General features: G+C 45.6%; 1 protein-coding gene across 1 annotated transcript in view; it reads left to right on the forward strand.

Annotated features, from left to right (window-relative positions):
- The window catches only part of EYA2 (EYA transcriptional coactivator and phosphatase 2), a 258,893-nt gene that overhangs the window by 192,862 nt on the left and 42,799 nt on the right, over positions 1-23,232 (forward strand). The window lies entirely within an intron of this gene.

The following is a 23,232-nucleotide window of genomic DNA, read 5'->3' on the forward strand; positions in this document are numbered from 1 at the left end:
CTATTATTCTATGATTGTTCAATGGCGGGGACTGAATTTCCATTGAAGTAGATGCTGTTAATGCCTCATATCTCTCACCACAGCCCTCCCCATCCCCACAGGCATGATGGGTTCCCTCTGTAAGAACCTGTGACACTCTGGGGTGCAGTCTCCCACGTGTCCCCAGAAGGGCAGAACCCACAGCAGCACCCTGCTTATGGACCTGCCCTTGCTGTTCCTCTGCCCCCCCACCTCCATTCTTGGTCACCAGGGCTTCCTGGGGTCCCCTCCCAGATAAACTGCTTGACCTGAATCTTAGGCTCAGCATCTGCCTCGGGGGGAGACCCAAACTAAGGCATTAAGGATGCCTGGATGTTCAGACATCTTCATGATGGGTTTCTTATAGGAACTGAAACTCCACATCGCCGGACCCCTGTTGTAACATAAGCCCTCCTGGCCCCTCAAAGTGTGGTCCAGGGTCCGGCCTCATGAGGGAGCTGTTAGAAATGCAGTCTCGGGTCTCAACACCAGAATGGACATGTCGACTGGACATCTCCACACCTTAGTCTGTGAAGCAAGATGAGAGCCATGCATTCCCTGGTGACGGCGTTTCTCGTGGGTCCTGCCAGCCTGCCAGCCTCTTTGTGTATCTAGAAGAGGCTGGGCAGACAGAGCCCAACCAGGTCTTGGCTCTACACATCTCTGCCTGGGGCTCCCCTGCCCTCTCCAATCAGCCAGTCCTCCTCCCCCATCTCTCAACCGGTGTAATTACGTGATTCCGGCTTGGATTCCGGAATCCAATACCCAGCACGGTGCCATCAGGATTCAATCAGATCCAGTTGGCGAGACACGGCTTGGCCTGTCCCTTACTGCTTTACAAACTGAGAAGAAAAAAAAAAAAACAAAAACCTGCTTTTATGACCCAGCAGTTAAAAACTGTTTGTAGAAGTTGCTAAGGTTCAAATCAAAAGTGCCCTCCCTAGAGGGCGATTAGTTAATTTCAGGGGAGCACAGCTTCTTTTCTTTTCTTTCTTTTCTCCCCTTCTACCTGGAGATGTGGGTCTAATTCATTTCTGCCCTTCAGACATCGAGAACGCTCCATCCTTGGACAAACACAAGCCAAAGTGCTTAAGGACATCTGTTTATTTTATTTCTTTAATGAGAAAACCTTCCAATTTCTCCGGGCTCAGCTGTGTTTATTTACATTGTGTTAACCATGTGAGGCCAGCACCTTGGATGTTTAAAGGCCTGGCTGGGGCCCTTGCCGCGGTCTCCAGCTCTGAAATGGAGTCAGCCCAGCCCAAGGAAAACAGAGTCCTTGGAACTCTATAAAATAGATTTTCAAAATAAATACTGCCTAATTCACTCAGTAGATGTGGATTAAGTCAAGATGAATACAATTTGGAAAGGATTTTCTGAGGAAGTCGGAGATTTCTTTCCCCCACTGGGGGTTAAACCTTGTATTTGAGTCTCTGCGCCCACCCCCACCTCCCGCTCCAACTTCCCCGACTTCCCCCGCCACCACCCCCACACCCCGCAAGCTCTCTTTTCAGTTAGGTAAAGGATATTTAGTCTTTGTGGCTAATAAAGAAATGATGACTTCGATTGGCCTCCTCGAGCCATGATTCCTTTCTTTGCAGGACTAGGAAGAGTGACCTAACTAATCGCTGTGTTCTATCTGGGAAGGGCAGGACGCGAACATCTGCCCTTGTCATTCCAGCGGGGGTGGAGGAGGAAGAGGTGGGAAACGCTTTCAAAGATGTCCTCGAGGTGAATGACAGTTGGAGGGGCCGTGGGCAGGGGGGTGGGACCCTTTGTAGCTTTAATCCCCTGTAATAGTTCTTCCCTGAGCCACTGGGCCTCCATGCCAAGTGCCTCTGCTTATGTATTTTAGAGCATTAAAGGATTATTTTCAACATAAAATATATTTCAGAGATGGTTCGGGGTTGTCAGAAAGGTGCTCATTAGCAGAGACTTTCTTTGAAGCCCCAGGCTCACTCTGCTGGGAGACAGACCATTTCTACTTTGGCGGAGGGTTTCTGAGCTAGTTAAGACTCCTGAGTATGCCTCATTTTCCGCCCCCAAATTGAACAAATGCGACTGCTTTCCCAGACTTTGGCCAGTCTTTTTTTTTTTTCGTCTAGCCTCACCTTTCACTGAATGCTGCAGGGCACCTGGAAAAAAAAATCATAATAATGCTAATCATAATAAGAGGGAGTTAAATCTCCTGTGCAAAACCTACAAATTGTTGGTCGGGTTAGAATGAGAAGCTCTTTTGTCTGCTATAAATATAGGGGTGCTGCTCACAACGATAAGTGGTGGGGAAAAAAATCCCAGGCACCCTGCGAACCTGAATAATGGGAACAATTTTCCTTTACACTTAACTAGCAGGTTGAGAGGCCTTCTCTCTCAGCGTCCCCCAACCCCGTACTTTTTTTTACGGTATTTATTTCCGGACAAAAGGGCCCCTCAGCTGTCCAAAGATCTCAGCCCTTTCCATGGGCCTTGGGTGATGAGGGTGTCTGTCCATGAGTGGCAGGAAGGTGTCAGGGTGGTTGTATGGGAAGTTAATTTTGACAGGGAGAGAGGAGGTTCCCCCCGCCAGGCCTGCTCCCCACACTTCTGTGAATTCACGAACTTGTGGGCCCTTCCGATGGCAGAGAGGGAAAAGTACTGTGCAAAGTCCCCGATGGGGCCTAATTCAGAGGAGAAATATGCAGTGTAAGAATCTCTTTGGAAATGTCCATCAACAGTTGAATGGATAAACACATCCTTGGATAGTCATACAATGGAATATTTTCAGCCATAAAAAGGAATGGAGAACTTAATACGCACTCGATGTGGACAGACCCCAAAAACATTATGCTAAAGGGAAAGAAGCCAGGCACAAAAGGTCATACGCTGTATGTTTCCATTTATATGAACTATCCGGAGTAGGTAAGTCCATAGAGGCAGAATACAGATTGGTTGTTACCAGGGACCGGAGGGGAGGACGGATGGAGAGCAGCTTCTTCATGGGTGTGGGGTTTCCTTTGGGGGTGATGAAAATATTTTGGAACTAAATAGAGGTTTGCTCATCTGTAAAATTGGAATAACAGTTCCTGCCCCACTGACCTCAAAAGACCAGTCCCGGAATCATCTGATGTTTCCCTAAAAGCACTCTGGGTGCCGTTAAAGGAATGCCAAACTGCCTGAGCTGGTAAAAGATGAACTTTTTTTTTTTAACTTGAAAAATGAAGGTTTGTGTGTGTGTGTGTGTTTTTTTTTAAGTACTCTCCTTATCTGGTTTTGGTGTCCAGGTGATAATGGCCTCAAAAAAAAAAAAAATGAGTTGGGAAATATTGCCACCTCTTCTATTTTCTGGAAGAGCTCGTGGTGAATTGGTGCTATTCTTCTTGAAATGCTTGGTAGAATTCTCCAGTGAAACCATCTGGACCTGGAGATTTCATTTTTCAGGAGGTTTTTAACTTTGATTTCAGTGTCTTGAATAGTTAGAGCTATTTCACCCTGAGTAAGTTTTGGTAGTTTGTGGTTTTTGAGGAATTTGTCCATTTAATTCATTGTTGAATTTAAGTGTCTGGAGTTTAAAAAAAAAAAAAGTATACTTTTACAGTGACTTTCAGTTTCTAGCATATTATAACCCATACCCAGAAGCCTTCAATTACAGGGATAAAGAATGTAAATCTCTCCCTGCATGCGTGGCAGTGGGCTATAAGTCATCTCCTTGGTCCTTAAGATAAACCTGCAAGGTATATGTGATCCTCATTCTATCCAGGACACACCTGGATTTTCGACTACCAGTTTCTTAAGTGGCAGAGAAATGATCAGACCCCAAACTCCAAAGGCCATTGGAAGCCCCTCTGCCACTGAGCAGAGCACAGCCCATCAGAAGACTCCCAAGTTCCATGCACAGCTTTCAGACCTTCAGTCCAACTCCAGGTCCTCCCAATGCCTGATTTCCCCCGGTGGGCGAGAGGAGAGCTGCAGGCTACACCTGACTCTCAAACATATTTGGGGGTTCCATTGTTTAAGTCAGCTGCCACCATTCAAACTGGAGAGATTTTTTTAAAGCTTTATTTTATTGAAGTGTAGTTGATCTGCAGTGTTGTATTAGCTCCTCTATACAACAAAGTGATTCAGTCTTATGTATATATATATTCTTTTCCATTATGGTTCATTACAGGATATTGAACGCAGTTCCCTGTGCTATGCAGTAGGACCTTGTTCATACATAAGAGCTTGCCTCTGCTAATCCACAACTCCCACTCTGTCCCTCCCCCCACCCTCCACTCGCCCTTGGCAACTACAAGTCTGTTCTCTATATCTGTGAGTCAGTTTCCGTTTCATAGATAAATTCATTTATGTGCTATTTCAGGTTTCACATAGTAAAAGCAATACCATATGCCATTTGTCTTTCCCTGTCTGACTTCACTGAGTATGATCATCTCTGGGTCCATCCTCGTTGCTGCCAGTGGCACTGTTTTGTTCTTTCTATGGCTGTCCCATTGCATGGGGGTACCATATCTTCTTTATCCACTCATCTGTCAACGGAAATTTGGTTGTTGCCATGTCTTGGCTATTGTGAAGAGTGCGGCTATGAGCATGGGACTGCATGTATCTTTTTGAATTATAGTTTTTCTGGATATATACCCAGGAGTGGGATTGCTAGATCATATGGTAACTCTATTTTCAGTTTTTTGAAGAACCTCCTTGCTGTTTTCCACAGTGGCTGCACCCATTTACATGGGTGGCAGTGTTGGAGGGCTCCCTTTTCTCCATACCCTCTCCAGCATTTGTTATTTTTAGACTTTTTAACGATGGCCATTCTACATGGTGTGAGGTGGTACTTCATTATACTTTTGACTTGCACTTATCTGATTATTAATGATGATGAGCATCTTTTTATGTGCCTATTGGCCGTCAGTATATTTTCTTTGGAGAAATGTCTGGTTAGGTCTTCTGCCCAGTCTCTGATTGGGTTGTTTGTCTTTTTGTTATCGAGTTGGATGAGCTGTTTGTCAGTCACATCACTTACAAATATTTCCTCCCAGTTCATGGGTTGTCTTTTCATTTTGTTTATGGTTTCCTTTGCTGTGCAAAAACTTACAAGGTCCCATCAGATGATGAGTTTTATTTATTTATTTATTTGGCTGCACCTGGTCTTAGTTGTGGCTCCTGAGAGCTTCGATCTTCATTGTGGCTCGCAGGGTCTTTTAGCTGTGGCACTTGGGATCTTTAGTTGAGGCCTGCGAACTCTTAGCTGCAGCTTGTGAAATCTTGTTCCCTGACCCGGGATCAAACCTGGGTCCCCTGCATTGGGAGCGTGGGGTCTTAGCCACTGGACCCCCGAGGAAGTCCCAGTTGGGGAGATTTTAGATAAACAGCAAGGATATATTGTATAGCACAGAGAATTATAGCTGTTATCATGTAATAATCTTTAATGGACAATAATCTGTAAAAATACTGAATCTATGTACTATGCTATACACCTGAAACTAATATATTATCAATCAACTAGACTTTAAATGAATAATTTTTTAACTGCGAGATTCTACACAGAAACTGAGGCTCTGGGTTCTCTTAAAAACTCAGGAGATCCGGTCATGCTGCATCCACACTCCCAAAGGTCACCGCTTGGCTGGAGCTGCACAGCGACTGGCTCCTTTCAGTGGGGTAGGTGGCTTCCAGTTGGCCACAATCCCCGCCACTCCCCGTTGCCTCCCTAGCACTAAGGCCACGTGTCAGCTGTCATTCCTATCTCGCTTGCACCATTGTCTTTCTCCAAGAAGAGTTAAGGGGAAAGTTAAATATTTCTTGTACCAACAGGTGGAAATTGACAGACCAGCAAGGCACATGCTTCACTCCGTCAAGTGAGCTGCTTAGTCTCTGTAAGTCTTATCGGCTTGTTCTCATTCACAGGATAAAAGTCCAGACCCTCTGGGCTGGCTTGCAGACCTTCCGTGACCTTGACCTTCCTTCCATTCTATCCTGCCTCATCTCTAAGACTCTCGTCTTTCTGTTTTCAGCTACAGCCTTGCGGTTGCAGCAACAGACTCCCCCAGCTTTATCCATGCTGCTCCCTCTGCCAGGAATGCTTTTCTCACTTGCCATTCATTTGCCCAGCTAGTGCTCACTCAGCATTCAGGTCTTAAGACACCTCTGCCTCCAGGAAGCTCTCCTTGACTACACTGAGTTAGGTGTCCTTCCGGTGTGTTCCCTTAGCACCCTCTTCTATTTGTCTCTAATTATTTTATCACCTGCTGATTCGTGTCTTTCCCTCACTGGACTTCAGAGCTCGAATGCAGGGACCATGATCATGTCTTAGTCCCTTCCACATCTCTGCTTTCTAGCACAGCACAGTCTATGTGCCCCGTAATTAGTGGTCAGATTAATTTCCTCTCCATTATAACTCAGCACAAGCTGATTTAAACAGAAAAGTGAATTTATTGGCATTTATAACCAGAAAGTTCAGGGGCGTGGCTGAATCCAGAGGTTCAAACGGTGTCAAGGGAAGTGAGCCTCTTTGCATCCCTTGGCTCTGTTCTCTTCAGGTTGGCTTTGTTCTTTTCATGTGTGATGGCAGAAATGCCCCCAAGCAACGCAGGACTTCCAGCCTGATAGCTGTTGTAAAAAGAGAGTAACTCTTTCCCAGGAGTTCCAACCAAGCGCCAGACGAAGCTCTCCTTGGCCTGGCTAGAGCCAGTCACTCAAAGGTGGACGTAGGTTGAGACAGCCCCCTTGGAACTACACAGATGGGGAGTGATAGAATCCCCCCTGCACAAACACTCAGGATACTGTTAAACCAGAAGGTAACAGCATGGATGCTGGGAAGACAAGAATAGCAGCCCTTAGCTTCCATGTGTATGTTTTAAGCCATATGAGAGCCAAGAACATGTTGGCCTTACCCAGCTCATAGTAGGTGCTCAGTAAGCACTTGAAGACAAATCCGGCCCAGTTACCAGGGGCCACGCCCTTAGATGTGGCTCTGAAGGGTCCTGCCCATTACCTCCATGCCCTCATCTCCTAGGACTCCTCCCCTCCCTCTCTCTACTCCATCCACACTAGTACTCAGGCCTGGCAGACACACGCCGACCTCAGGGCCTTGGAACACTTGCTTCCCTCCGTCTGAACCATTCCTCCTCCCACGTGGCTTCCTCCCTCTCCTCCTGAAGATGTGTTCAGATGCCCAGATTCACACGAGGACCTCCCTGACCATCCTATGAGATGCAGCGCCTCCCACACAGCCCACACAGCACAAATCCTTTGCTGTATTTTTTCCCATAGTCTTTATCACCCCACGTATAGAATGCACTTTGCCCAGTTCTCGGAAGCACACTTTCATGGTGGTCTGTAATAAATATAACCATAAGTAATAATGAGTGAGTGAATGTCTTTTAAAGAGCTGCATCGTTATTTATTTATCTATCATATATTTATTTGGCTGTGCTGGGTCTTAGTTGTGGCACACAGGATCTTTAGCTGTAGCATGTGGAATCTAGTTCCCTGACCAGGGATCGAACCCTAGCCCCCTGCATTGGGAGCTCCGAGTCTTAGCCAATGGACCACCAGGGAAGTCCCAATAACTGCATCTTTAGAAGCATGTTGCTGGTTGTGTAAGAATATCCTCTCTCTGGAATGTATCACTACCACTACAAATAATAGTAAAAACAATAATAAAAATAATAATGAAAAGCAGAAGACTCAAGAGCGTTGATGAGGACATGTCCATTGCTGGACAGAAGCAGGAGCCACTTTGCTGGGTGTCAGGCCCTCGTCTGAGCACTTGGTGTGAACTTCCAGAAATGCACTGGTCTCCCATGCCAAAATGCACTGGTCTCAAATGCCCCTCGGTCATGAATGGTGACTCGAGTTAGGGTGGTCATCTCATCTGGGTCATCTGGAACTTTCCCAGTTTTCACGCTCAAGGTGCCAAGTCCCAGGAACCTCCTCAGTTAGGCACATCCGGACAGTCGGTCCCCCTAATCCACTCTCACAGCTCCATTTATCTATTTAATTTTTTTGCCTTTAAATTTACATCCTAGGGAAATGCTTTTAAAGCTGCCAGACACCTCCAGCTGAAAGAACATTTTTCAAAGGATAAAAAAAAAAATCTTAAGAGGCTGAGTAGTTACGTAAAACTTCAAAAGAAGAACCAGTTTAGACATCTTTGTTCTCTTCAGTTTGACTATGATTTTATCATTTGTAGTCAGTTTGATTCTTTTGTGATTCAATGATGACGGGGATTTATCCTTCTGGTTTTTTTTGGTAAAGTTCTTGTGAGTACAAATAGACCCATTTGCTGAGCTAAGGAGGTCTTTTCTATTTTCTGTGTTCTATGAAACTGCCAAAGAAGCCAAGTTTTTTTTTTTGTTGTTGTTGTTTTTTAGCTTTACTGTTTAAACATGTGAATCAACCTTTTTTTTTTTTTTACCACCATCATTTTCTTGTCTTCCTCTTTCAAACAAGCTGATCTGTTTTCCAGGAGTTTCCAAGTAATTAAACCCAATTAAAACCATTAAATTCTTTCTTTTAATGACAACTTTATTATTAAAAGCTAACCACAAGGAGGAGATTTAACTGGCAAAGCCCTCCATTGTGTGTTAATCCGTCCCTAACCTCTGGCTGACACTTCCAAGAGATAAACCCCACAGAATAGCGAGGCTGGTTTAATGAATAGCTTTAATTAATACTTTTCTTCCTTGTGGCAGAGTAATTATTTGTTCAGCTTGTAAACAGCTACTTGGCAGTGTTTTTTTTTAAAGGCCCAGTTGGCTTGTATGGCGTGATGGCTCTGATTTCGTCTGTTTGTGCACTTGGTTTTCTTTTTTCTTTAAAAGGGAGAGGTCTGTGTTCCAGAATCAGTGCAGAACCATGTTGACCCCAAGTTGGGGGCGTCAGGGTAATCTACACAAGAGAAAGCCAGGTGAACACACGTGGCAGGCCGCCTGAATTTGTGCACTGTCTCCAAAGTGGGCAAGGCTGCCCTTTGCAGAAGTCTGCAAGCCCAGACAGGGTGCCCGCCAAGACACAAGGCTGGCTTGTGGCGGTCTGGGTGCTGGGATGAGAAGAAAAAGGTCAAGGTCACAAAACGCCAAACCAAGCTTCTCCTCCATGTCTCCCCTGATCGCCCCTTCAGGTGGCACCCGAGGAAGGGACAGCCCAGTGCAAGTGCTGGATGTGGCCAGTGAGGCCCCGGGGAAGTTCACTCTGTGAATAAGGGTGACAGACCCTCTGTGCTTGCTCCCAACTCAGTAATCCACTAAAGAGCTTTACATACATCAGCTCATTTACTCTCATCACTTTAGGAGTAGATGCCCTGGATACCCACATGTGCAGGCCAGCAGATGGGCACAGCGACTTCTAGCAGTCACTCACCTCCTAGTAAGGAGGACAGAGCCCGAGCCTGCAGACAGGGGCCTGGGTGCAGCGGTGATGCCGAACATCTGGGCCGTGTGGCCTTTTGAAACAGGAGAAGGGCACCTTACACTCAGCTGGTTGGGAGATCGAAAATTTTTTTAACTTGTCACTTAATTTAGAAAGCTAGTTTCATTGATAAGGTTGTCCACTCTAGAGTTACAGAGTTAATTGACTAAGAACCAAGCCTTTCATTAATTTTAAAGGAATTAGAGCAGCAGTTCCCCACTTGAGGGTACTTTGGCCTCCCGGGTGCTTGACTGGAGACATTTTTGGTTGTCACAACTGGATGAGGGGGATACTCCTGGCAGCTAGTGGGTAGAGGCCAGCGATGTCGCTGAACAGCCTACCGTGGACAGTACAGCCCCAGCAAAGAATGATCTGGCTCCAAGGGTCAACAGTGCCGAGGCTGAACAACCCTGATTTATCAAGAGCTCCAGTTTTTCACTCCAGAGACATTTTGTAAACACACAATAGCAGTGTTCATGCTCCCTATCAGTCTCCTAAAGAACTAGCCCAAACTTCTTCTTTTAAAGTAAGAGTTCCCTGGTGGTCTAGTGGTTAGGATATGGCGCTTTCACTACCATGGCCTGAGTTCAATGCCTGATTGAAGAACTGAGATCCTACAAGACAGGGGTCCCCCACCTCCAGCGTCCAATGCTTGATGATCTAAGGCGGAGCTGATGTAATAATAATAGGGAAAAAGTGCACAATAGATGTAATGTGCTTGAATCGTCCTGAAACCATCCCCCCACCACTCCCGTCCATGAAAAAATTGTCTTCCACAAAACGGTCCCTGGTGCCCAAAAGGTTGGGGACCACTGCCGCGAGACACGAAGTGTGGCCCAAAAAAATAAGAATAAAGTAATTGACTAAGGAGGTCTCTTAGTGAATTTGACTGTTAACCATGCCGCTATCTTTCAGAAACACATCTAAGGAGCTGAGTTCTCACAGGAATATTAGCCGTGAGCTTGCGAATTAACAAGTAATTAGCAAGATCACATCCCGTACTCACAAACATCTATCTCTGCTGGTTATACACGTTTCCTTAAGAAAATGCCTTGTGAGGAGCTTGAAGTAGGGTTAACTAATTCTATCACCTAAGAAGCTTCAGGGTGACAGAAGAGTTTGGAAATCTCTGGATGCCTTCTTCAGACATGCCTCCCGTTGGGAGCACTCAGAGATGCCTTTGGAGCGGGAAGTCCAGGAAGGCTTACACCTGGGGCTGGGTCCACTTAGAGACCGGAAGTGGTTTAACCTGTAGGATGTCAGCATAGGAGCATCTTGGAGGGAAGACTGTGGGCTGCCCCCTCTTCATGTTGAAGGACTGACTGGCGTTTCACCCGAGACCCCCGTGAGGAGGGTGAAAGAGACTGCCTCTGGAAGCTGCCATCCTTTGATCCCCATGAGAACAAGATAATGTGCATACAAGAGTTGTATTTTTCATTGGTTGGTTTTTTTCTGAAAATTACTTTTGGAAGCATTGCATTTGGTAACATTCATGGATCTAGAGAGGCCCTGAATTGGTTACCAGGACGGGCCTTCCTCCGGCTCATCTCTCTTTGACACATATGATGACATCCTAAAAAAGTTACGGGCTGCTCATAAATCAGGGGTTGGGGCGGAAGGCTGGGGAGCCAAGAGAGGATTCAGAGTCCTTCAAGGCCGGCTCAAGTGATGTGACTTCCAATCTCAGCCAAAGCATCTGGTTCCTGAAGAGCCATTCCTGGCTTGGGGAGTGGGGAGGGCGGGGGGTACAGCTAAGAAGTGAGGGATTTACTGGGTAACTTTGCTTTTCTACATCACGTCTGGGAAATGAGAGGCACAAATGCTCAGGGGCAATGAAGGGAGATCCTTCCCCAGCCCGTGGTCTCTCCTTTTATCCACTCTGAAGCCCAGCGGTTATTAAAAAGGAAAGCTAGCCTGAGGCCTAAGGAAAGAATCAGGCTGATTGTTGCACGGCAACCACCTGTCATTTCTCTTAACTTTGGAAGTGTAATTTAATTAAATGGGTCCTTTGTTCATTAATGGAGAAGGAAATGGCAACCCACTCCAGTATTCTTGCCTGGAAAATTCCTTAGACTGAGGCGGCTGGTAGGTTACCAGGTAGCCATGGGGTCGCAAAGAGTTGGACACGACTGAGCGACTTCACTTCACTTGTTCATTAAAAATAATCTGACTGTAGCTTCTTTTTCTTCATAAAGCAAATGATGCTAAAGCTGAAGCTCCAGTATTTTGGCCACCTTATACAAAGAGTTGACTCATTGGAAAAGACTCTGATGCTGGGAGGGATTGGGGGCAGGAGGAGAAGGGGACGACTGAGGATGAGGTGGCTGGATGGCATCACGGACTCGATGGACGTGAGTCTGAGTGAACTCCGGGAGATGGTGATGGACAGGGAGGCCTGGTGTGCTGCGATTCATGGGGTCGCAAAGAGTCGGACACGACTGAGCAACTGAACTGAACTGTGAAGACATACTCCATGAGTAAAATAGATAAGATTTTGGTTTCTTTGGTAATCCTGTTACCAAAAGAGTGTGGGATCCGGCTGCTCACCACTCCAGAGCCAATAAACAGGTCACGTTGATGGAAAGGAAAGTTAGCTTTATTTCAGATACCGGCAGCTCAGAGGGAGGGTGGTGGATGTCTGTCCAAAGGCCAACTCCCCACCACCACCACTGGCAACCAGTGGGCAAGAGCTTTTACAGAAGTCGGGCGGTGGGGGGGGGGGGGGGTGCTACATGCAGAAACAGCACAGTCATTTCTGACGGTCATCTTCAGATGGGTCATCGGTGGTCTGACCAGTATCATCTTGATTGTTTTAGGTCCAGGTAATTTTCAATTCCAGGGTCCACATGTTGCCATTGCTTTGCGGCCAGTTTTCAGAATCGTGGCAGCTCATGTCCTGGGTACAGTCTGGTCATCGTGTAGCTAACTTCTCCACCTGCTATTTCAGTGTCTATAGGACAGCTCATAGAATTTGGCTCAGAATACTATCTACAGCCCGTGAGAAAGAACTAAAGGTCCTCGGCTCTGCTTACTGACCACACTATTATTATTATTCAGTCTCCTTTGACTGTTTTCCTGTTTGCACATTTCCCACTTCTTGGATTCAACTTATTCTTTAAAGTTCTCCGCAGACAAAAGGCAGGCAGAGGCATGATGGTGGGGGGAGGGGGCCAGAAGGCGCAAGGAACATAGGGTTCTGCTCCGCTTCAGTCCTGGGTTTGAATCCCAGCTCTGTCGCTTTGAATCTCATTTAATCTGTTAACTAGGGAAAAGATATTTTTGGGAAGAAGTGTGTTAATAGACAAAAGACTTACACACACTTAAATATTGATTTTTAAAAATACTTAACTGAGCGTCTGCCTTGCACCTGGTCCAGGTTCCAGTTATACAGCAGTAGCTCTCCTAGAGCTTGCGTTCTGCTTGAGAGAGAAGCATCAAAAATCATAAGACCTTTCCAGATAATGATAAATGCTGTTAAAAAACTGTAATGGTGTGATGAGATGTCGCATGAGTGGAGGGTCAGCACCCAGGTTACTTTAGGCGGGATGATCAGAGAAGGTCTTTCTGGTATTGAAAGTGGTAACTGAATGTTACGAAGGGGCCAGCCATGAAGGCATGTGGGGAACGGAAATTCCAGGCAGTGAGGACAGCAAGTGCAAAGGCCCTGAGGCAGTATCGAGTTGGCAAGCTCACAGAGCAGGCCAGTGGGTTAGAGTGGCAAAGTGAAGGATGCTGGCATTATTCAGAGGGCCAGAGGATGCTGATGGGTTTTAAAAGAGGAGGGACAATTCTGGGTTTTGTTTTAAATAGACCGATCTTGCTGCTGTGGGGACAACAGCTTTGGAGGTGAGTAGAAGCTAGCTAGCTGTATATAGCCCAGCATACAAATGTGCTTGTTTTCAGCCTCCCTCACCATCTCCCTCTCTCAGTGATGATCTAAAGGCCCCTTGGGAATAAAGTAAAGACATGAGTTACAGGCTAGGCTCGGATAATTAGAAACAGGTTTTTTATAACAAGAGTGTCCAGCAATGAGATGGGAAAGTTACGTGGGATGTGTGACAATTTTTCATTACAAATGACTGTCCTGTATCCCTGGCACCCTCTAATGTGTATTTTCCAACATCACCAAGCAGTTAATTCAATTCTGACTCCGTCTTCCTGAAGACAGCAACACAGGTTAATCCCACTCGCTAAGGGCTCAGTCCACAAGACTGCCCCCACGTCAGATGCCAGTTGCAAATCTACATTGTTCCCTGTGCTTCTGACCAACTGGCTATAAATTAGAGGTTCCCATGACCCCCTCCTTGGGTTCAACTAATTTGCTGGAGCTCACAGGACTGAAAGAAACACTTACATACAGGGACTAGTTTATTACAAAGGATGTTATGAAGGATACGGATGAACAGCCATGTGGAGAAGTACATAAGGAGGGTCCAGAAGGGTCCCCAGCACAGGAGCACCCACATGCAACTGGGGTGTGCCACCTTCCCAACATGTGGATACGTTCATCACCCCAGGGAAAGTTGCTCAGTCATGTCCGACTCTTTGTGACCCCGTGGACTGTAGCCCGCCAGGCTCCTCTGTCGGTGGGATTTTCCAGGCAAGAATACTGGAGTGGGTTGCCATTTCCTTCTCCCAGTATTATATTAGTTTCAGGTATGAAACATAATGATTCTATATTTTTATAGATTTCATACCATAAAAAGTTATTATAGTATGATTGACTGTATTCTCTGAGCTGTCCATTCCATCCCCGTGACTTACGTGTTTTACAACTGGTAGTTTGCACCTCTCAATCCTCTTCACCTGTTCTGCCCACCCCTCTCTCCTCAGGCAACCACTTGTTTGTTCTCTGTATCTATGAGTATGTTTTCATTTTGTTTGTTTGTTTTGATGTTTTGCTTCCACATATAAGTGAAAACGAACAGTATTTGTCTTTCTCAGTCCAGCTTATTTCACTGAGCAAAATATCCTCCAGGTCCATCCATGCTGTCAAAATGGCACAATTTCCTTCTTTTTCACGGCTGGGTAACATTCCATTGTATATACACACCATATCGTCTTTATCCACTCAACTGCTGATGGGCAGTTAGGCTGCTTCCATACCTCGGCTATGAGAAATTCCAAGGGCTTTAGGAGTTCTGTGCCAGAAACAGGGACAAAACCCAAATATATATTTCTTACTATAAATCACAATACCACCCTCCCCAAATGCCACTTCCCCCCAGTTATGACAAGGAGGAGTGTTGTCCAAACCTGCAAACTGCTCTCTAGGGGGAGATGCCACTTTTGCTGAGAACCACTGCCTTAAAACAGGCTTCTCCGGTGGCTCAGCAGTAAAGAATTGGACCTGCAATGCAGGAGCTGCAGGAGACACGGGTTCGATCCCAGGGTCAGGAAGATCCTCTGGAGGAGGAAATAGCAACCTACTCCTGTATCCTTGCCTGAATAGACAGAGGAGCCTTGTGGGCTACAGTCCATGGGGTCACAAAGAGTCGGACATAGCTTAGTGACTAAACAACAACTGCCTTAAAGCATGGTAGAGGAGATCACATACCCAAAAGAGCAGCATTTTGTCATTTTTTTCATCGCATGCTGTGTGGTAGGCTCATGGGCCCCCAAAAGGTGTTCAGGTCCCAGTCTCCAGAATCTGTGAATGTTACCTTGTATGGCAAAAGAGACTTAAATAGGTGTGATTCATGTAATCACAGAGTCCTCGGAAGAGGGAGGCAGGAGGTGAGAGTCGATAGCAGGAACTGGCTGCGGCGGAGGAGCCGATGCCAAAGAATGCACTGGCCTCTGGAAGCTGAAAAAGGCAAAGAAACTGATTCGCCTTTGAAAGCTCCCAAAGGAACCCCTTGACTTAATTTTTTATTTGTGTTATTTATTTCTGGCCGCACTGGGTCTTCTGTGCTGCACGGGGTCTTCGGTGCTGCACGGGGTCTTCTCTAATCGCAGAGAGCGGGGGCTACTCTCTGGCTGTGGCGCACGGGTGTCATTGGCGCAGAGCGCAGCCTCTAAGCTTCAGTAGCGGCAACACAGGGCTCAGCAGCTGTGGCACACAGGCTTAGCTGCTCCGTGCCACGTGAACTCTTCCCGGGCGAGGAATCGAACCCCTGTCCACTGCTTTGGCAGGCAGATTCCTATCCACTGTGCCACCAGGGAAGTCTGAAACACCTTGATTTTAGATTTCTAATGTCTAGAACTCTGTAAGAGGATAAACTTGTGGTAATCTGTTACAGCATCCACAAGAAACTAACATACATGCTCACCTTCGTGCTTAACTTTCTGTAATGGTGAGTGGAACAGGTTTGCCATCTACGGTCATAAGGACAAGTTTCCTTCTGAACTGAATGTTTGTTATAAAAAAAATGCGCAGGAAGGGTAGCTCAATTAAAGGAAAATCCTAAGTTAACACAGCTGCTCTGCAGTGTGTGAAACTTGCGAAGGTGTTATAAGAATGGCCGTGGTTTAGCAAATACCAGGTGAAACTACTGCATGGGAATTTCTAAGTGGGAAAAGCTTTCTGATGGAAGGTTTTGGACTCTGATGGCTTTTTGCTAATTTGCCTGTGCTAATAATACCTAAGCACCAGGAGGAAATCATATCGCACTCATTATCCTACAGGAGCCCTAGAAAGGAGTCACTTGCTTATATTCAGGTGAGGAAACTGAGACCCAGGGAGGGTGAACATCTCATCCAAGGTCATGTCCCTGGGGAATGGCAGTCCTGGGATTTGAAGCCAGGTCCTGCTGACTCCGCAGTTAATCTTCTCAGTCGCTTTGCTTCGGGGAGCTTCTTGCCTGTGGCCACTTTCATGCACACCTGGTGAATGGTGGAGGCGATCTGTGTGCTCATTGGAGGAAAGCCACTTGCTCCATTAAGCGATGCTTGTATAAAAGAGACTGTGGCCCTAAGACCAGAAAATAAAACAGACCCTTCTGTGCACTTGACTTCACGACACTTTAGGGTTGAGGGAGTAAGAGGTGCCATCAAAAGAGAAGACCGTCTTCTGAAGTGCTGCCTGGAAAGCTGTTATTCCTGAGATGTGCAGAAGCACTTGAACTTGCCTGTGGTCACTGCCACTCTGACTGAAATATACCTGTTCAGGTGCAGACACAGGGAGGCTGTGAGCAGACTCAAGAATCTTTCAATTGCATGCAACAGAAACTGCATACATTAGTTTAAGACAAAATGGAAAATGTATTCGTGTAACCAAAATATCCAGAAGTAGATTTTGGAAACAGTGGGATCTGATCCCCCAATATTTTCGTATGAATTTGCATATGATGATGTACTCTGATGTTCTGTCGTCTATTCTGCTGCCGCCGCTGCTGCTAAGTCACTTCAGTCGTGTCCAACTCTGTGCGACCCCATAGACGGCAGCCCACCAGGCTCCTCCGCCCCTGGGGTTCGCCAGGCAAGAACACTGGAGTGTCATCTATTCTAGAGATCGGTAAATTTTTCCCTGGTGGCATAATAAATATTTTAGGCTTTAGGCTAGGCTCTGCAGGAACGACCAACTCTGCCACTATCGCCCGAAAGCAGCCACAGACAGTGAGTGAACAAGTGGGCATGGCTGCGTTCCAGTAAAACTTTATAAACACCGACAGCTGTAGTTTACTAACCCCTAGATTCTCTTATATTTCTTTCATTTTTCTTTTTTAAGCTGGTCATTTTTAAAGTAAATGTTCACTAAAAGGATGACAACCTACTCTTTGAAAAACTCATTTAATCTTTGTATTAATAACAATTTTATGAGTTGATTAACCACATTTTACAGATGAAAAACTGAGGCACACAGAGGTTAAGTAACTTGTACAAAGTCATCTAGTGGTAAGAGGTGGAACTAGCCTTGAACACAATAAGCAGTCTGGCTCAGAACCCACACTCTTAACCTACTACAAAACACTCAGTAATGACTGGCTATTATTATTATCCAGCCAGCTGTGGAAAAAAAAAAAAAAGACCACAGTCTTATAAGTTAATTTCAAGATGAATTTGGGGTGTGCTTTTCTTTTCTTCAAAGCACTGTGATGCTGAATAGTGTGGCTCTCACTTCTTTAAATTATAAACGGAATTAAATGATGAATTAAACCATCTACCACAAAAGCATTATGTGCTTAAAATAGAAAACTTGGAAAATTCAATAAAGGAAATTCTCTTTTGGAATAATAGAGCTGTGATTCATTACATACGACTTTTTGGTTCAAAACTTGGACTCCTTCAGAAATGAAAATGGTTTCCTCCTAATCCACAGGGATTGGGCAGAAGACCTCTAAGAATACGGCTTAAATCGGAGAGCTTGGATATTTGGGAGTGATGAAGGCGCTTGACAGAAAACAATTGCCGTCATCTAAATTAACATCTAAATTAACCCAAAGAATTTTTTGCATTCAGACTTTGAAACCTCCAGGAATCCACATGCCATTTTCCTCCTTCAAGTTTGTTTGATATTCGATTAATTTCATTTTAAGAAAAGACTTTCTGTTTTAAGGCTCTTACCCTCTCCGCCCGCATCCAGGAAATACAGCCATACGTCACAAGATAACTTACTGATCCACAAGGCAGATCTTTGAGGGGCCCATATGGTGAACACCCCCACCATCTTCCTCTAATTAAGAGAACCTCACCAAGAATGCGTGATAATTAGGTTACAGCTGCATCCAGACCCACAGCATCTGCCTCGAGGGGGGTGTTCCAGGGCTTGGAACGTCCTCATCAGCCTCCTAAATGAAAGCGTGCATAGCCCACCTCGCTGTCATCAAAGCCGAACCCTGACAAATCTGTAGAACATGAGAGCACATTGAAAAAATCTGCAGTCTGATTTGTCCCTTCGTGGAGAGAGAGCCACCCACAGATTCTCGAGTCAAAGATGACATTCCATCCACCCAACCCCAATGGCCCCCAGCGCAGTCCTTTCCACAGACAAGTTACAAATCGAAGCCTGTTTTGGAAAAACTCCCTTTTCTCAGTTCTCCATTCTGGTTTAAATTGATTGTTTTTTAAGCACGATCTGTTTCTTGCTGTTACTTGCTTAAGAAATTAACCACTGATTTTTTTTTTTAATCCAAAGAGTATGTAATGATTAAGAAAATGGTTTTCATGTGAGATGGTATTTTCATAAAGCACATCTTTCCTAGAGTACCGTCTGATTCGGGATATTCCTGCTGGGTTTACAGAAACACGAGGAAGCGGACTGGGATGTTTTGACAATAACCAGTGCCCGTAGAGTGCCTGATATACCGGACCCTGGGCCAGTGGTTTACATGTGTGCTATTTCATTTAGTCCTTTATTAGTTGGAAAAACATGGCGCAAAGACTCCATATTTTAGGCTTTCTTTGACTGGGAGGAGTGCTCATTCAGGCAGGCTTCCTCCCTCTCCAAGCTACACGGGGTGAATTAAGCTAACAAACCAGGATTGTGTGTTTATAGAGCACGTCAGGGATGCATTTAGGGGGCAGCATGAGATGAAACCCCTGTCTGTCCCCCTGTCCTCACATTACTTAATGCTCAGCCTCCACCAATTTTTGTTTCTTCATTTCTCAGTCTTTACAACCCTGAGAAAAACATTTTCTACTTGGGTACAATGGTCTGGCCCAGAGTAACACTGTGTATCACTTAACTACAGGGACAGTTGTGCATTTCTTGGGCTGTTCTAGACTTTTCCACCTCAGCAGAACTAGTTTTTATCAAGTATCTTGAAAAGAGGTTCCCGCTACACAGTTTAAAATCACCTAATAGGCAGCATGCAAGCAGATTTTAGAAAAAACTGAAATAAGAGAATGCTTAGGGAGTAGTTAGGTATTCTGAAAGTTCTCCTCAGAAACCTTTGGGTGTCTTGAAGTTTTGTTTCAGTTTTTAATAGTCCCAGAAATGTCTGACTCTCTTCTCTTAAAAAAAAAAAATTGAGAATATTCTAGATAATGCTGAAGTTTACTTTGATCATTACTTCTGATTTCTCTGTCCCCTCCACTCTGCTTTCCAAAGGTAATTACTGTTCTGATTATGGATATATATCTTTGAAGATATTTACAGATACATAAGGGCCCATGGAAAATATGTAGTAACATATGTCTCCAATAAATGGTAATAACATGCAGTATAGAACTCTCGGATATATACTTTCAGTCAATAATATTTTTTTGATGTGTCCATGTTAACCTAGAGACCTGATTCATTTGTTTCCATTGAATTAAGTTTCCCATTGCATAAATATTCTACATTTTATTTCTCTAATCTCCTTTGGTGGACAGCTAAATAGCTTTCAGTCATTTGCAGTTTACAAACAACTCTGTAATGAACATCTTTTTACACATCCCTTGTTCACATATATGGATTTTTCTCTAGAGTAGTATTTACTCTGGGCTTCCCCGGTGGCTCAGACGGTAAAGAACCCGCCTGCAATAAGGGAGACCTGGGTTTGATCCCTGGGTTGGGAAGATCCCCTGGAGAAGGAAATGGCAACCCACACTCAAAAACTCTTGCCTGGCAAATCCCCATGGACAGAGGAACCTGGCGGGCTCGAGTCCATGGGGTCACAATGAGTCGGACACGACTGAGGGACTAAGCGCGCAGTGTTTACTGGCGGGTAACGTCACTCGCGGAGGTCTCCCTTTTTTGGCGGCTCTGGGCCTTCGCTGCTGCACGGGCTCTCTCCAGTCGCGGTGCTCGGGCTTCTCACTGCGGTGGCGTCCGTTGTCGAGCTCCAGCTTTGGGGCTCGGTGGCTGTCACGCATAGACTTAGTTGCCCCGTAGCGTATGGAGTCTTCCTGGACTAGAGATCAGACCCGTGTCCCCTGCTTTGCCAGGTGGATTCTTAACCATTGGACTACCGGGAAATCCCCTCCTTTGTTTTAAATTTAGTTTTCTTTTAATCCAAGAAATATATGCAGAGTTTAAAACTCATGTCTTCTCCAAAGGAAAGGATCATGAAACACAGCAAGCAGTCCCCAGGGGTTTCCCGCCAATCCCACCCTGTTTTTTTGCCCAGAGGCAACAACTCTCAACTCTTGATTCTTTGAGATTTACCTTCAGATTTCTAAGTAACCTGCTTCTCTACCCACTGCATGATTTTTTTCTGTTTTAGGCAGGATCTCTGGCTTCCCAAACTACAACGTTAGACTTTAGCTCTCTCTTCTCACCCACCCTTGCCTCTCACACACATACAGACTTTCTCTCCACATCCTCCCAATATCGGTAAGTCATCATTTCAGCTTTATTGATGTAGAGGACTCAGCTTCTTATAACTATGCAAACTATGCAAACTCAGCTTCTTATAACTATGGCTCACGGGTAAGCCATTTTTGTCTACAGTAATTGCTTTTCCTGTTTTGTGTGCTGGCCTGAGAGTTGACATTTTCCGAATAAATCCTTTCAGTGGATGAATCTAGATGGCTCCTTCTTGCTTCCCACTTAGTACATGGAGGGCAGGGCATAGGTGGTTAGGCGTACAAACAGCCTCACCAGGAAAAAATGTGTGCAGCCCTGCAGAGGTGAAATGGTTTGGGTTCAAGGAGTATGTGGAAACACCCCCGAAACCTTTCCCCAGGTCACACAGTGATTCCTTACTTAGCTCCAAAGAGTTTGTTTTCCCCGTTTCCTCTTCGTTTTTCATGGACCACTCTACCCTGCGACTTCCAGCCAGGGTCTGGCGTGCTGAGCTTTGGCTATGGAAGCCCTAATGAGGTGTTTCACCTAATGGCTGTGTTCCTGGGCTTGATCCTTCACAGTTGTGTGTGTGAAGCTGAGATCACCAGCTGCGATTTTCTGTTTTTTTAAGGGTCAAGACGGGTTTATGTCATTCATTATTTGTTTTTATAATAGAGGTAATACAGCCTCCTGGTGAAAAATTCAACTGAGAAAAGAGGTGTATGGAGGTCAAGGCCACCTTTCCTCCTCTCCCAATCCTGGCCCCTCCGAGGCCTCCTCTGAAGCCGAGCTGCCCTGAACCAGATTACCAGCTTCAGATCCCAGCACTCGCTAGCTGTGGCACCTTGAGCAGGTTGCTCTGTGAGCCTCAGTGTTCTCATCTCTGAAATGGGAAGATAATAAGTGCTCACTTCAGAGAGCATTGTGGGGATTAAATGAGTTAATAAATACTTAGTGGCACAGAGAAAGCATCTAACATATTAATGAGGACTATTACTAAGTGTTGTCTCTCCTTGTAGCCCAGTGGTTCTTAACCTTGACTGCACATTGAAATCAGGTGTGGAGTTTAAACTTTCCTCGTGCCTGGATCCCACCTGCAGCCATTCTGATTTTACTGATTTTTAAATGCTCCACACATCAACAAAGTGTGCAGCCAGGGTTGAGAGCCATTATGCACTATATTTCCCATGTGTATGCTCTATATTTCCCATGTGTATCAGTTGGAATCAATGAGGTTATGCTGCAGTAACAAACATGCCCCGAATCTCACCTGCTTCTTATTTATGGTACATGTCCGTTGTGGTCTGTTGTAGCTCTGGCACTCAGCATCTTTATTCTGGAACCCAAGCTGACCGAGTCACTTGTAGCTGGAACATTTAGCCTTGTGAAGTGGGAAGAGAAAGCATGGCAACCCATACACTAGCTCTTAAAGCTTCCAACCAGAAGTGGAAAAAAAAAAAAGGAGGGGAAAGTGTTAGTCACTCAGTTGTGTCTGACTCTTTGAAATCTCATGGACTGGGATCCCACAAGGCTCCTCTGTCCATGGAATTCTCCAGGCAAGAATACTGGAGTGCTTATCCATTCCCTTCTCTAGGGGATCTTCCTGACCCAGGGATCAAACTTGGGTCTCCTGCACTGCAGGCAGATTCTGTACCGTCCCAGCCACCAGAGAAGCCCCTTCCAACCAGAAGTGAAACATCTTCTGCTGACATTTCATTGGCCAAAGCAAGTCACCGTTGAGCTCCACAGGGAACCTCTAAATCAGGGGTCAGCAGCCTTTCTCTTCAGGGGGCCAGATAGTCAACACTTTAGGATCAGTAAGGATCTGTCATAGCTACTCACCTCGGCCTTCAAAGCCCAAAAGCAACCACATACCACACACTCTCCAGAAATGTAAAAGTCACTCCACTTGTGAGCCATTCAGAACAGACAGCAGGCTAGATCTGACCTGCAGGCTGTAGTTTCCCAGTGCCTGGCGTATCATCTTCCTACAGGGAGAAGCTTTTCAGGAAGGGACCCCAAATATGGATGAAGAGCAATGCAGCCTACACACTGTGTGTAGGAAAGAGAGGGAGAGAGAATGGGCCCTTTTATTGTACACTGTGTTTTACACAGAATTGCATGCGTGCTAAGTTGCTTCAGTCGTGTCTGACTCCTTGTGACCCTAAGGACCATAGCCCACGAGGCTCCTCTGTCCATGGGACTCTCCAGGCAAGAATACTGGGGTGGGCTGCCATGCCTGCCTCTGGGGAATCTTCCCAACCCAGGGACCCAACCTGCATCTTATGTCTCCTGCAATTGGCAGGCGGGTTCTTTACCACTAGCGCCACCTGGGATGCCCTTTACACAGTGTACTGTGACACGATTTGCTCTTGTTCCTTAATACTGTGTTTCTGGATGATTCTTTCATGTCAGGAGGCCTAGCATGACTCCATTTTTTTTACGGCTGCCTAGTTTTCCCTGGTATGGATGTACTACAGTGGGTTTTGTTTGTGTTTTTATAGTTAATCCTCTCTTGTTAGATAACAGTGGGTTTTTTTAAACATCTGGGGCAGGAAGGCCGTGTCATAGACTGATCAGTATAAAGAGAGAACCAAGATCCCAAGACTGCCAGTAGTTTACACATGGTTTACACTGCTTTCCCTGAAATGTCTTGTTTTCCAAGAGGTTCTCTTTTC

This window comes from Ovis canadensis, chromosome 13 (assembly GCF_042477335.2).
Source record: "Ovis canadensis isolate MfBH-ARS-UI-01 breed Bighorn chromosome 13, ARS-UI_OviCan_v2, whole genome shotgun sequence".
Taxonomy (NCBI): Eukaryota; Metazoa; Chordata; class Mammalia; order Artiodactyla; family Bovidae; genus Ovis; species Ovis canadensis.